General features: G+C 44.5%; 1 pseudogene; it reads right to left on the bottom strand.

The window, feature by feature from the left end:
• Positions 1-2,565: 2,565 nt before the first annotated feature.
• The window catches only part of LOC142076449 (histone H2A.V-like), a 186,260-nt pseudogene continuing 172,658 nt past the window's right edge, over positions 2,566-16,167 (bottom strand).

The raw sequence follows: 16,167 nt of genomic DNA, 5'->3' as shown, positions 1-16,167 counted from the left end.
TCCTACGTGGGCTTGTGCTTGCATCGCTGCTTCTGCAGCTGCGTAAGGCTGGTGTCCAGAAGGAAGGCTGCGTGCCCGGTCTGCTGTCAACCATGTGACCGTGTGCCGCACAAAGTGCGGGAAGAGAGCAGCAAAGAGGAGCACGGATTCAGCCCTCCTTCCCGCTGCCAGAGGAACGATGCCAGGGAGAGGGCCCACAGATCCCCGCGGCGGGCCAAGGATCTCCGCGGCCGTTTTGTGGACACCACAGACTGTGACCCCTCAGCAGGGAAGAGGAGGAGGGTTTCAGCGCCCCAGAGGTGAACGTTGGACAAACACCACCACTGCCCTTCCCACCCTTTGATGTAACACGCAGGTATCATTCCCTCGGTCTATGGAGCACCCCTGTGAAATGTCCTTGAACTGTCCACAAAGTGTGCACTGAGTTTGTTTGCTCCATGACTTTGGGCTCCATCTGTTACGGTGGTCACTCAGGACAGGAGAGGGTGTCACGAATGGTTTTAAGGCCGTGTAAAGAATCACTGGCAAGGTATTGGCAAAGGGTGATTTTAATAGAAATTTATAGAAACGTGACTTTACAGAATTTGATGGCGAGGTTCACTCCATTACTTACTACATGGATTAAGTTATACAGGGGAAAATCTTATTAGAATTGTGTTGGAATGATTTGTAGAGAGATTAAGAGGAAAAGGGTTAAAAGATAAAAGGATAAAAAGGTAAAAGGTAAAAGGGGGACCCTCCCGTTGAGTCATGAGGTTCAGAAGAGATCCAACTGGACCCAATCTTAGTCTCAGACTTGGACAACGGTTTATGTCTAATCCAGAAAGGGATAGGAAGGACCTCCCGTTGGGTCACGAGGTTCAGAGGAGACCCCTTTGTTTTCTAAACTCCTTCTCAAAAAGGAGCCTAGGTGCGGCTGGATCTACCCTTAGTCTCAGACCTGGGCAACGTTTTATGACTAAAGGGTTAAGGTTTTTTTAGCAGCAACTTAGAGTCTAATAATGCTTAAACATTGATCAATTTGACAGCTTGCACAAAGAATGAGTCAAGATTAAAACAACTTAAGTACAGGTTATACTTGTTAGTAACTATATAGATAAGCACGTAAAAAGATCTAGATCTATTTATACATATATATATAACTACAGATTATAACTGTAAGCGCGCAAAAAGATCTAGATCAATCAATAACTACAGATAACTGTAAGCGCGCAAAAGATCTAGATCAATCAATACACACAGATATATATATGCATATGAATATGGCACCAAAGCTAAATGAAAGGCCTAGAGTTAAAGGTATACCTGTTAAAAATTCCCCTCGAGTCCCGTGAAGTACTCACGTCAAATGCTTTGGCATTTCCCAACGGGCGAAGAGTTGAGCCGCGAGGAGTGTCTCGGCCCAGAACCTCGGGGATCCTCCGAGTATCGCAAATCGGAGTTTGCGGACTCTGAGAGGCGTCCCACTCAGAGGGAGGTTCTGGATGCAGCCCGCTGCGGCCCAGGAGAGCTCAAAGGGTCTCACTTGGTACCGCTGTTTATAGGTTTGCAAGATGAATGGCTTTAGTCATCAGTCAATTTCCATTTTGGCTACTATCCGAGGTGGTCCAGGGTAGTAATTATGGTATTGTTTCAGGGTAACAGTGGTATTGTTCCACTTGAGCTATGATCGAGGTAGGGGAGGCTTCAGAGCTGTCAGAGATGAGGAATTATCTCTTGTTTCTGTTCCCTACCTTGATCATGTAGCTAGCGTCCCTGATACGATCAGTGTTGTTCCCCACCTTAGCCATGCAAGAGTGCTTGGTACGGCCAAGGGACGCTTAACCGCCCTACTCATACACAATGGCTAAAGCTTAACAGAAGGTTCTGAGATCGTATCGTAGCCCAGAGGAAAAGGGGGGGGGAATGCACCACCACAGAGGGGGTCTGTTGTGTGGAGTTCCTGGGCGCCAAAGCCAGCCCAGATGGGAGCCAAGAGGTTCCCCTCCTTTGCAGGGTCCAAAGCATCCAGCCCATCCTGTTTAGTGCCCAAAGCCGCCTTTCTGGGGCTGCAAGCCCTCTTTTTTTTAGGCTCGATACCCTGCTTTTTTTAGGCTCCATTCTCCTCGTTTTTATTAGGCTCCAAACTCTTCCTTTTTTAGGCACTATTCCCTCCTTTCTTTAGGTACGATTCCCTCCTGTTTTTAGGCACGATTCTCCTCCCTTTCTTTAGGCTCCAAGCCCTTCCTTTTTTAGGCACGATTCCCTCCTTTTTTTAGGCACGATTCCCTCCTTTTTTTAGGCACGATTGCCCTCCTTTTTTTTAGGCTCCAAGCCCTCCTTTTTTTTAGGCTCCAAGCCCTCCTGGTTTTTTTAGCTCTATTACCCTCCATTTTTTTAGGCTGCAAGCCCTCCTTTTTTTAGGCTGCAAACCTTCCTTTTCTGAGGTTCCCTTTGATTTGAGCGCGACACCACCTTCGCCTTGGCTTTCCTGCTATCCTTTCCCACCTTACCACCAGCCATGGTGTCAGTGCCAGTGTCGGCGCCGCGCCTGTCCTCTGGTCCTGAGTCCACGCTGGAGCCGCCTCAGGAGCGGCCATTCGTTGTGGATGACCCTCCTCCACACCATCAATAGCTGAACTGAGCGGTGCCACAGAGAGGTCACTCTTGATAGCCCCGGGAATCCCTGAGAATTGAGGGAAACGTTCAGCATAATAACGTTCAGTCCCGCTGGAGCGGGACTCCACAACCTGGGCAATACGTGCTTCCTCAACTCCGTCCTGCAGTGCCTGACCTACACACCCCCTCTGGCCAACTACCTGCTCTCTCGTGAGCACAGCCGGTCGTGTGAGTGAGCGTTTGTGACCGTCTCCTTGTAAATCTGCTGGGCGCTTGCCGAGGATTCCCAGCACCTGGGATTTGATTTGGGAGCAAAGCAGCCCTGCTTTGTGAAGCCCGCGAGTGGGTGTTCCTTGACCACTCAAGCCTAGAAGCCGCTTGTCGTATCTAGGTGTGTTCGTGTTCAGAAAGGCACCTCTTTCTAGCCCCAGGTCTCGGTCCCTATTGCTGCAAGTGAAGCCCTCTTTGCTTCTTGCACAGAAAACTTCTGTCAGTTTGGCATCCCTCTGGAGAAAGTTTTCTACGCCCTAACATGTCCCGGGCTTGTTGGGACGTTGGCACCTTGGGAGAAGAGGAGTGGAGACTGTTCTTCTAAGTTCAAGATCTCCATTAGGTTTCCCGTGGCTGTGCGTATTTTGCCAACCTGAGAATCTTCCTTCCCTGCCTCCCTTTTCAGGTCGCCAGCCAGGCTTCTGCATGATGTGCATAATGGAAGCGCACGTTAACGAGGTCCTGCGTTCCTCAGCCAGTGCCATCGAGCCTTGGGGTGTCGTCCGTGTCCTCACACGTAAGTCATTTCAGGTGCTTTGACGTGTTTTCTTCCGTTCTTGTAGGGGAGAAGTACTAACTTCCTCTTTCTTAGGAATAGGAGAACATTTTGAGTTTGGCATGCAGGAAGACGCCCACGAGTTCTTGCGCTACGCTGTCGATGCCATGCAGACAGCCTGTCTGAGTGGAAGCAGCGAGTAAGCACAAGCCAATTCCCTTTTCAATGCTCCCGAGCCCTTTGGAGTCCTTCATGCACTCCCGTCAAGGAAAACCTAGGCCCAGGGTTTTCAGAGAAAGCAAAACTCCTGGAGGAGGTAACTCTCTGCCTTACCATTTATTTCCAGCTTGGACATCTCTTCTCGATCAACTACCATCGTCCATCAAATATTTGGGGGCTTTCTGAGATCCAGAGGTACTTTTCCACAACTACTGCTCTCCTTGGAATTGTCTGTGCCCTTCTGTCTGCCCGTGGTAAAGAGCTGACGGTGTGACTGGCGTAGTAGGTATGACGAGCGTAAAGGGGCGCAGTCGACTTGCCCTGTCGCTGAGCATTTCGATTTGCCTTCCAGTCACGTGCTTGAGCTGCAAAGCGGTTTCTGATTCCTACGAGGCCTTCCTGGATGTTGCTTTGGATATAAAAGTAAGAGGGTTTGTAATTGTGCTTCGGGACGTCCCAAGGCCCATGTAGCTTTCCAGAATTGAGGCAGTTGGCTTAAAATCGTAGACTGTGAACACAAGAGAGCTTGGTGGTGGGTGGGAAGTGGAATGGACGGCGTCCTTCTGGGGAGGCCATGGCAGGGGTCTCCCTGTAGGTGCTGGCTTCAAGCTGGACAAGCACGCGTTATCCTCTCTGCAGCCTTGGCGTGCTCGCATCCTGCTTCCCTTTGCCCCCCTTCAGCACCCGTCTGGGGAAAAAGGCTGCATCTCAGGGTGCATTTCAGCACTTGGCTCTGTGCTTGGTTTCAAGGTGTGACAAGATGGTTGCCGCCTCCAAGAGGTTTACAATCCATCGCGTGCCCAAGGTTCTCACGGTGTGTCTGAAAAGGTTTGACGATTTCACCGGCTGGGAGATCGCCAAGGTGAGTACACAACTGGAGCGCAACTTTCTCTTCCTGGAGCAGCAGGTTTCCCAAAGCGTGCGCTCTTTCGCAAGCTGGCCATGTTGGGTTTTTCGTGTTCCCTTCCGGGGAGAGGAGCGTTCCCGTGGGAAGACGAGCATGTACTCTGCTCTGGCAGAGCTGCTTTGGCCGAGAACAGTTTCCTGGCACCCAAAGCATTACATGTTGAAGGCTATTTCGTGTAGTATTTCAGGATCGTTTCTGAGCCCTCTTGGTCTCTCCGTAGGTGGTGGAATATCCCGAGTACTTGGATCTTCGCCCATACACCTCTCAGGCAGCTGGAGAACCGCTCCTCTAAGCCTTATACGCTATCCTGGTGCATAGCGGTGACAGCTGTCGTGCAGGACACTATTTCTGCTACACAAAGGTAAAGAGCAAGTTCCTTCCTAAGAAGGGGAAAATGTGTGCTTGGGAAGACCAACTTTCACGGCAGTGTTACTGGTAGCCAAGGTAGCCAAGGTTCTTGGCGAGAAGGTCTCCTTCCCGGCTGCATTGGATTTGTTTTGACGTACTCTTGGTTCTGCAGTTTTCTGCCTGTTTTGGGGGAGAAACCATGCAGTTCATCTCCAGATATCGATGCCTTTCTTCGCAGGCCAGCAACGGACTGTGGTACAAGATGAACGATATGTCTGTGGTTCTTCAGGACATGGACACAGTTCTCAGGCAGCAAGCTTACCTACTGTTTTATGTCAGGTAATAACAAGGAATCAAAAGTGTTTAGAATAGGTTTCCTTTCCGGGTTCTGCTGCTCTTCTCGTCCTCCGGAGCGTTTCCCTTTCTGTCCCAGGAGACAATTACTCCCTGCATCACTCGCTCCTCTTGAATCTGAACTACCCCAGGTCAATCACTGTTTTTTGCTCCTGGGCTTCAGGCTGCCGCCCTGGTGTAAACTGCTGCTTGTGTGCTGTCTGAAGGTGGCTGATGTAGAGAAGAGTGCTTCAAGGGGGCCTACAGGGAAGATGGGGAGGGCCTCGTTACCAGGGAGTGCAGTGATAGGGCGAGGGGTAACGGCTTTAAACTGAAGGAGGGAAGACGTGGATTAGATATGAGGAAGAAATTCTTTGATGTTATTTTAAAATAACATTAATTGTAAAATAGTATTATTTTGCAAGGTTCCCAATTCTGGCCATTTTTCCTCATCTTCTAATTTATACACTGGCCACCATCTAGTACAATATTCAATTAATTTCTCCTTTCTCAAAGGATCACCCCCAAATTTTCCCCAATGTTTAATGATGCATCCTAAGGGGGAACAAGGTGTTACTTTTGATGGTTGAGCTCCTATATCTTTACCAAGAAAGAACGTTCTGTACCACAACTTCATATACTCCAGTGGTCACTGTCAAACGCATATGAAGATACCTCTTTACCTGTGGCCACAATTCCTTACCAAATGCATGCACGATTTTATAGCCCAGAACAATATCTCTTTTCCCTTAGCGTTGCACCGTTGAGTCGCTCACCTGCTCTGGTCGGGGAGAATACTCACGGAGTCCCCGATCAAAAGGGCGGTGCGCGCTGGAGTCCGGAGAGCAGGGTCTCCCCACCGGGAGCCGGCGAGTCGATGCGGGCAAGGCTTCACAGCACTCCCACCTGGGTCGCCAAAAACTGTCGTCCGAAAAGCGGATTCGTGCCCGGCGTGCAGTTAACCGATTCCACACGCTCAGGAGAGATTTGTTTTATTCAGGCCTGGGTGCTCGGTGGACTTGCCACAAATGAAGCACACCCGCTCTAGTCACCTTTCTGTTTATATCCATGCTTCTCATCCATATTTTAAGTTTCTCTTTTACATATTCATTACATTTCCGAGAACTAATTCTAATATCATCATCCTAGACACATGCGCACTAAAGCCTTTAGGGTCTCCTTGGGGGTCTCGGGTGGTCTCTGGTGGTCGGCAGGGTGGTGAACTCTTCATGAACTTATTTCCTCTTTACCTTATAGGGTCGCAATTTGTCCCTGAGCCATGCTTGGACCACGTTTGTTTAGAGTTTCCATAGCTAAAATTAATTATCACTACCTTTAAAACACACAGTTTATAATGAATTACTACTCCACACAACTACAAACACACACCTGTTAGTTATCTAACTTCTAAGCAACAAATTTTCATTGTTTAAAATTACAGAAGCGAGCAATATAGAATCCACAACAAACTAAACTATCTATCACCATAGTGTTCTTAAATTAAAACAAATACATCTTGATCTCCTCCAATCAAACACCCACTCACTAGCTTCATCATTCTGGTTTCTTATTAGCTGGTCTTTTAACCCAGTTCTGGGCGAGGGCTGTACACAGGACGATAACACTTTGAGGATTAGTGTTGATTAAGATTAACATTAACAATTCCCCCCTTTGAGACTTATGATGTTAGGCATCATGAGTCTCATAATACTTATTTGCTACAAAAAGATACAAATTGAATCCTACAGCATGTAATCATAACTAAAATAACGATCAATACCACAAACAAAAATAATTGTCTAAGCCAATTTAAATTTGGAAGCCACGAGAACAACCAAGAAAAATCTAATCCTTCCCGTTCTTTAAACCCATATGCCAAATCTTTTAATTGTTGGATTTTCTTCTCCACTAACTGTGCATTATCATTTAAATTAAAACAACGCATTCCTTTAAATTCTTCACAGCCGTGATTACGTCTTAAAAGTAAATAGTCAATCGCAGCCCTATTTTCAAGTGTGGCTTCTCTTATTTGTGTCATTTCCATACCAATAGCCGGAAGTGCTTGGGAGGTATAATTTATATCTTTTACTAAAGCACAAGTAATCCATTTTATGGTGTGATAATTCATAGCTACTCCAACTCCGGGTGCTAGGATAGCTGCAGCTGACATCTCACTCGAACTGTATAAAGTGACTTGCGAGTCACCATCCTCTGATATCTGATGTACACTCCTTTTAGTTCGTCCACCATGTTCTAAGTCCTTTTTGCCTATCAGCAGCGGAGCTGTCCTCCCTGTTGAACACGGACCTCCGGTCACATTCGCTGGAATATAGGAATATGCTATTCGTCCACATAACAAAAACCATCCAAGGGGTAGTTTAGTATGAGCCCATGCATAACTCTGAAGTTGAGTGGAGCTACATCTCAGAGGAGGTTGTAAACGTGTTAAATTTTCACATTTAGAAATGCCATTGATAAATTTAACACAATGCCCAGCTGGAAGCATTCCTCGCACCTTGACTCTTAACATCCCTCTCTCCTTGAATCTAGTTGTTTTTCCTAAACTAGAAATGCTAGGATAAGTTAACTTAATGTCAAAACTTTGAAACATTGTGTAATACTTCATCAATTCCAATGGGGTTGGTACTCCTACCAAACAAGAACTATACATCCCTCCCACAGAATTCTCGGCTGCAATACAAGAGGAAGACATGTTCGTTACTTCTCGGGCTAAAAGTTCCCAGATATTTCGATTTCTATCCCATTTTGGTAACAAAAATTGAGAATCAATCTGACTGATCGTTATTATTAACAACACCACATTCCACATCTTCCCTCTTTCGCTAATTTAATTCTGTTCAAAAATCAAGTTATTACACTAATTTAGCAGCATCTCCAGTATCTCATTGAACACGCCGTAAAGTTAACTTCAATGCTTCCTCACATACAGATGTCCACAGTCCAGGTGGCATTTTCTTAATCCTCGTATAATGAATCCAAGAATCTATTCCTTCTAGTTTCACAGCAGTGTTTGTTGTTAACAGCACCTGCAAAGGTCCTTTCCACTTTTCTCCAAGAGGGTCGTCCTTCCACGTTCGCAGATAAACTTGATCCCCTGGACTAAATGGGCGTACTGGAAATTCAAGAGGTAAAGGTGTCTTCAAAAGGACATACTTATGCAAAGAATTGAACACCTTACTCAAAGATAAAAGATAGTCAGTCAATACTTTTTCTCCTATTACCTGCATTTGTTCTGATCCTCCTGTCAAATTAACACTATAAGGTTTTCTACATAAAATTTCAAATGGACTCACTTCTTCTTTAGCTCTAGGGGGTCACCCTAATTCTCAACAAGGCCAGTGGTAAGGCTTCGATCCACTTCAGTTAAGCTTCCTGACGTATTTTAGAGATTTGTCTTTTCAATGTTTGATTCATCCTTTCCACCTGCCCACTAGATTGAGGTCTGCAAGGGGTATGGAGATCCCACTTAATCCCTAATGTCTCACTCATGTTTTTAACAACCTCTGCTACAAAATGTGGACCTCTGTCTGAGGATATTCCTAAAGGGACTCCAAACCTTGGAATGATTTCTTCCAACAAATGTTTCACAACCTCTTTTGCCTTGTTGGTTCGACACGGGAAGGCTTTCGGCCATCCAGAGAAGGTATCTACCAATCCCAATAGATATCGGTATTGGTTACATCGCGGTAACTCTGAAAAATCTCTTTGCCAATACTCACCGGGAGTTATGCCTCTCTTTACCTCTCCAGGAGGGGGTCGGATTTGTATTTTCGGATTGTTCCTAAGACAAATCTCACATTTATTCCTCACACTTTTAGCAATCAATAACATTTTGGTTCCTATGGCATATCGTTTTACTGATTCCACCATCGCCTCTGCTCCCATATGTGTTTCAGCATGGGTTTTGACCATTAATTTCTTCATAATTTCAGGGGTTACTATACATTGTCCATGTGAAGTTATCCACCATCCTTGATCATTCTTCTTACAATGTAACAGCATAGCTAATTTATTTTCTTTCTCATTATAATTTGGGGATTCCACCTGAATTTCTTCTGATGGAATTAAAACATAAATCATAGTATTTAATGCTACACGTTTAGCAGCCTCATCTGCTTTCCGATTTCCTTGTATTACTTTTGAGTCCCCTTTTGGATGGGCCTTACAATGAATCACCGCAACTTTTTTAGGTTTCTGTACCGCTTCCAACAAATTCAAAATCTCTGGTCCATATTGTATAGGGGTACCGCTAGCAGATAAAAGTCCTCGCTCCTTCCATATTGCTCCATGAGCGTGCCCAACTCCAAAAGCATATTTAGAATCTGTATAGATGTTGACTCTTTTACCTTTAGCCAAATTTAAGGCTTTTGTCAGGGCTGTAATTTCTGCCTTCTGGGAGGATGTATTTGGAAGTAATGCTTTTACTTCTCGATCTTCAGTTGAAGTTACCACAGCATAGCCAGCCCTCCTTTCTCCTTTTACAACAAAGCTGCTTCCATCAGTAAATAATTCTTCATCCGGAGTTTGGAGAGGGACATCTTTCAGATCTGGCCTGCTGGCACGTACCTGTTCAGTAACTTGTAAACAATCATGGTTAAGATCACTCTCTTTTTCACTTGGCATGAAAGAGGCAGGATTTAAAATTGTACTCACTTTCAAAACGATGTCGTCTTGTTCCACTAACAAAGCCTGATACTGTAACAAACGACTAGGGATTAGCCAATGATGTCCTTTTTGTTCCAGCACTGCAAGTACCGCATGCGGGACGTGAACCGTTATTTTCTGTCCCAATGTCAATTTTCTAGCTTCTTGAATGATGAGAACCGTTGCCGCAACTGCCCGCAAGCAGCTCGGCCATCCTGAGCTTACTTTATCTAATTGTTTGGAAAAGTAAGCCGCTGGTCTTTTCCAGTCTCCCAAAAGTTGAGTCAAAACCCCCATAGCTACATGTCTCTTCTCATGAACAAATAGTTCAAAGGGTTTGGTCAGATTTGGGAGTCCTAGAGCTGGAGCTTTCATTAAAGTCTGTTTAATGTCATCACAACTTTTTCGGCACTCTGGAGTCCATTCTAACAATTCTTCAGGGCCTTTGGTTGCCTCATACAGTGCTTTTGCCAGCAAACCATGATTTGGAATCCAAAGGCGACACCATCCAGCCATTCCTAGAAATCCTCTCAACTCTCTTTTGGATTGAGGGGGTGCCATCCTGCAAATGGCTTCTTTTCTACCATTTCCCAATCTTCGCTGTCCTTGGGAAATCTCAAACCCCAAATAAATTACAGTTTGTTTTGCAATTTGTGCTTTCTTCCCTGACAGCCTATACCGGGCCATTCCCCCAAAGTTTAGGAGGCTAACAGTCTTTTCCTTGCAGATCTCAATAGTATCTGCTCCCAATAGGCTGTCATCAACACACTGAAGGAGGGGGATTTGATCTTCCTTACCGGACCAGTGTTCCAGTTCCTTGGTCAAGGCTGCTCCAAAGATGGTTGGGCTATTTTTAAACCCTTGTGGCAGCACGGTCCAGCAGAGCTGAGTCCTCCTCCCAGTCGATGGATCTTCCCATTCAAAAGCAAAAATCTTTTGACTGTTTTCTTCCAGAGGTATACAAAAGAAAGCATCTTTCAAATCTGTAACAGAGAAATATGCATTTGATTCATTGATAGTTGTTAGCAGCGTATATGGATTAGGGACTACTGGATGAGTGTCCACCACTACCTGGTTTATTGCTCTTAGGTCTTGAACCAGCCTATATCCTTGGTTATGTGGCTTTTTCACCGGAAGGATAGGAGTATTATAATCAGATTGACATTCTCTTAAAAGTCCATATTTCAGAAAATTATTTATTATTGGTTCCAAACCTTTTCTGGCTTCTATACTAATAGGATATTGTTTCCTTCTTACCGGTCAAACTCCTGTTTTCAATTCAACTTTTACCGGTTCCACATTTTTCGCTCTTCCTCGTTTCTCTGTTGCCCAAACGGAAGGGTGAACTGCATCTTTAATCTCTTCTGGAATTTCTTCATATGCATCTGTGTTTGTCTGTAATAAATAAACTTGGGCTTGCCAGGCATTAGCTTCAGGAAAATGAACTTGGATTCTTCCTTTCTTTAAAGTTAATTTGTGCTCCCAATTTATTCAATAAATCCTGTCCTAAGAGAGGCATGGTGCATTCCGGTATATATAAAAATTCATGCATCAATGTTTTTCCTCCAATTTTACATTTTAAAGGTTTCAAAGAAGTCCTTACCTCCTTCTTTCCCGTGACCCCAACAATAGATGCATTAAATTTACTCATTGGTCCTTTACATGTATTTATAACAGAATATTTTGCTCCAGTATCTACTAAAAAACCGACTACTTCGTCTCCCAGCTTTACTGGAACCAGGGGCTCAGCTGGGAAAATATCATTTTCTACCCCCGGTCCCCATCATTCAGAATCTCCTCCCATCATAAGTAAATCAGCTTCAGGCGGTATCTGCTGTGACTGAGTCACGACTGCTTCTTTGTTCTCTGGACACTCACTCTTCCAGTGTCCCTGTTTCTTGCATACAGCACATTGATTAAATCCTAATGGGGTATATTGTTTAACCATATCTCTACCTCCTCTACCTTTTCCTCTCAAATACCCTCTACCGCTACCTCTCAAATATCTTCTACCTCTTCCTCCAGCTGATCCTTGGGCATTTACAAAAGCAGCTGCTAGAAGAGCAGCTTTTTGTTTCCTGTCTTTTCTTTTTTCTTTGTCCTGATTTTTCTTTTCCTCCTCTTCCCTCTTGTTATACACCTTATCAGCAATTTCAGTTAACTGTGATATAGCCATTCCTGTAATCCCATCCACTTTCTGCACTTTCTTTCGAATATCTGGAGCAGCTTGCCCTACAAACAACGTAGTAAATATTGCTCTATTCTCATCACTCTCAGGATCTAAGTCTGTCCGTTTCCTAGCTGCCTCACGTAATCCTTCATAAAAGGGAGATGGGTCCTCTGTTTTTCCTTGAATTATTTGAGTCAATTTCGCCACATTCTTTGGGCGGGATATTCCATTCTCTACTCCATACAAAATTAATTGTTGATACTGTTTCATCATCAATTTCCCGTCATTACTATTAGGATTCCAATTTGGGTCTTGAGTTGGCATAAAATGAGCAGGACCTTCTCTTGCATTTATTCTCTCATTTTCCATATTTGCTTTGTCTAATTCTACCCTCTTTTCTTCAGGAGTCAACAAATTATTCAAAAGAATTTGAATATCTTGCCAATCTGGATTATGATTTTCAATAATTGTTCGAAAAGATCTATACACCTTTTCAGGATTCTCTCTATATGATCTTGCTATCTCTTTCCAATTCATTAAATCAGAAGTTGTAAACGGTACTTTCACAAATACTGGCTCCCGCCTTGGGCCCACTGCCTGGCGAAGGGGTGCTAACAATACAGACCCTTGCTGGGTTCTAGTCCTGCCAGCTATCGGACTAAAAGTATTGCTTCCTCTTCCTTCGGTTTCAGAAGTTTCATTTTTATTTGGTGGTACTAACATTTGTGTATCCTCCTCTTCTTCTCCTAGTTTTACACACCGTTTTCCTATGCTACAAGCAGAACAACAGTGCGCTTTTGGTTCCTTATTTTCCATCATCATCATCATTACATTAGAATCTAAATCTAAAAGTTGACATTTTTTCCGAATTTCATGATCATTTCTCAAAGAAAAAAAAACAAATCTACATAAGGTACCTCATCCCATTTTCCTTGTCTTCTACAAAATAACGTTAATTGTAAAATAGTATTATATTGCAAGGTTCCCAATTCTGGCCATTTTTCCTCATCTTCTAATTTATACATTGGCCACCATCTAGTACAATATTGAATTAATTTCTCCTTTCTCAAAGGATCATCCCCAAATTTTCCCCAATGTTTAATGATGCATCCTAAGGGGGAACAAGGTGTTACTTTTCATGGTTGAGTTCCCATATCTTTACCAAAAAAGAACGTTCTTTAGGCACGATTCCCTCCTTTTTTTAGGCACGATTCCCCTCCTTTTTTTAGGCATGATTGCCCTCCTGTTTTTTAGGCTCCAAGCCCTCCTTTTTTTTAGAATCCAGGCTCTATTACCCTCTATTTTTTTAGGCTGCAAGCCCTCCTTTTTTAGGGTGCAAACCTTCCTTTTCTGAGGTCCAAGCCCCCCTTTTTTAGACTCGTTACCCTCCTTTTTTTAGGCTTGATACCCTCCTTTTTCAGGGGTCCGAGCTCTCCTGGTTTTTTTAGAGTGCAAGTCCTGTTTTTTTTAGGCTGCAAAGCCTGAGGTTTTGGTACCAAAGCATCATTTTAGGGCAGAAAACCTGATTTGAGGGTTCAAAGTCTCCATTTCATTTTGAAAGCCTCATTTGTAGGGCCCGAAGCCTCATTTGTAGGGCCCAAAGCTTTGATTCTAGGGTATTAACCCACCTCTTTAGGGTCCAAACCCTCATTTGTATGCTCCAAGCCCTGCTTTTAAGGTCCAAAGACTCATCTTAAGGACCCAGAGCATCAGTCTGAAGGCCCCGAGTCTGACTGTGAAGGTCCAAAGTGTCATTTGTAGAGGGCAAACCCGAATTTACAAGTTTTATTCAGGGACCAAAGCCTCATTTTTAGGAGTCAGTCTGCAATTCTGAGGGCCCAAAGCCTCCTCTTCAGCCTCCAAAGATGCGTTTTTAGTGTGCAGAGCCTGAGGTTTTGGTACCAAAGCATCATTTTAGGGCACAAAACCTGATTTGAGGGTTCAAAGTCTCGTTTTCATTTTCAAAGCCTCATTTGCAGGGCCCAAAGCCTCATTTGTAGGGCCCAAAGCTTTGATTCTAAGGTAGATACCTTCCTTTTTTAGAGGTCCAAACCCTCCTTTTTTAGGCTCCAAACTCTCCTTTTTTTAAAGCTGCGAGCCCTCCTTTTTTTAAGACTGTGTCGTAGTTTAATCTGGCAGGCAGCCAAATACCACGCAGCCGCTCGCTCACTCCCCCCGCCCCCCCAGTGGGACGGGGAGAGAATCGGAAGGGTAGGAGTGAGAAAAACTCGTGGGTTGAGATAAAGACAGTTTAATAGAACAGAAGAGGGAAAATAATAATAATAATAATGATAGAATATACAAAATGAGTGATACACAATGCAATTGCTCACCACCCGCGCTGACCGATAACGAAGTAGCGATCGGTACTTCCTGGATCACGCCTACCCGTCATATACTGAGCATGACGTCACATGGTATGGAATACCCCATTAGCCAGCTGGGCTGGCTGTCCTGATTATGTTCCCTCCCATCTTGTGTACCTAGCTCAGTCAGTAGGCACGGGAGCTGTCCTTGGACTAGGAGGGCACTTAGCAACAACTGAAAACATCAGGGTGTTATCAACATTCTCCTCATACTAAATCCAAAACACAGCACTAGGAAGAAATTTAACCCTATCCCAGCCGAAACCAGGACAATATATATCCACCCCTTATTCCATACCATTTACGTTATGCTTAGGTCTCACATTTTTTGATACATTTCAATTAATCACCACTATCTTTTATATATATACACATATATAATACATATACATACACATATATATAAAAGACATATACATACATATATATACATAAATATATACAAATGTCCATTGAGTTCTTTTAGTCCACAACTTTGGGCTCCATCTGTCATAACAGTCTTTCAGGGCCAGAAGCATGGTGTGTGGTGTTGGGCTGTTGCATCCTGAAGCCAGTTCTCATTTCGGTACTGCTGCACTCGTTCAGTTCTATCATCGTTGCACTTTGCTCGGTTTCATCGGAGTCAGTTCATTCTTCATTAATCTGGGTGATTTTCACTGCTATACCATTGATAGCAACCATAGAAATAATGATATACAATACCATATAACAATTGACATCATACAATTCAGTTCATTGGCTATTTTCACCCAAAATCAAATCCTCTCGAGGTACACACTGGACTTGCCCATCCTTTCGCATCACCCACCAAGTGTACCCAGGTCCTTGAGCAAAAGCAATCCCACGGATGGGTTTCCCTTGCCAGAGGCAGGAGTAACTCAGACTGTCTTCCCCAGCATATTTCTTATGTGCACGACAGAGACTTTATCCCCCTCTACAGTACGTAAGAGTTTTGATTGGGCAGGGCCAGCTCGATTAACAGACCCCCTAGTGTTGACTAACCAGGTGGCCTTTGCTAAATGTGTATCCCAATGCTTGAATGTCCCACCACCCATTGCTCTCAGCGTAGTCTTTAGCAGCCCGTTGTATCGTTCGATTTTCCCGGAGGCTGGTGCATGGTAGGGGATGTGATAGACCCGCTCAATGCCATGCTCTTTGGCCCAGGTGTCTATGAGGGTGTTTCGGAAATGAGTCCCGTTGTCTGACTCAATTCTTTCTGGGGTGCCATGTCGCCATAGGACTTGCTTTTCAAGGCCCAGGATGGTGTTCCGGGCAGTGGCATGAGGCACAGGGTATGTTTCCAGCCATCCGGTGGTTGCTTCCACAATGGTGAGCACATAGCGCTTGTTATGGCGGGTTTGTGGGAGTGTCATATAATCAATCTGCCAGGCCTCCCCATATTTATACTTCAACCATCGTCCCCCATACCAAAGAGGCTTTACTCGCTTGGCTTGTTTGATTGCAGCGCATGTTTCACATTCATGGATAACCTGTGCAATAGCGTCCATGGTTAAGTCCACCCCTTGATCACGAGCCCATCTATATGTTGCATCTCTTCCTTGATGGCCTGAGGCATCATGGGCCCACCGAGCTATAAATAATTCACCCTTATGTTGCCAGTCCAAATCCACCTGAGCCACTTCAATCTTAGCAGCCTGGTCCACCTGCTGGTTGTTTTGATGTTTTTCAGTGGCCTGACTCTTGGGTACGTGAGCATCTACGTGACGTACTTTTACAACCAGGTTCTCTACTTGGGCAGCAATATCTTGCCACAATGCGGCATCCCAGATGGGTT

This window comes from Calonectris borealis, unplaced genomic scaffold (genome assembly GCF_964195595.1).
Source record: "Calonectris borealis unplaced genomic scaffold, bCalBor7.hap1.2 HAP1_SCAFFOLD_50, whole genome shotgun sequence".
NCBI lineage: Eukaryota > Metazoa > Chordata > Aves > Procellariiformes > Procellariidae > Calonectris > Calonectris borealis.
This window is presented reverse-complemented; position numbering and strand designations above follow the sequence as displayed.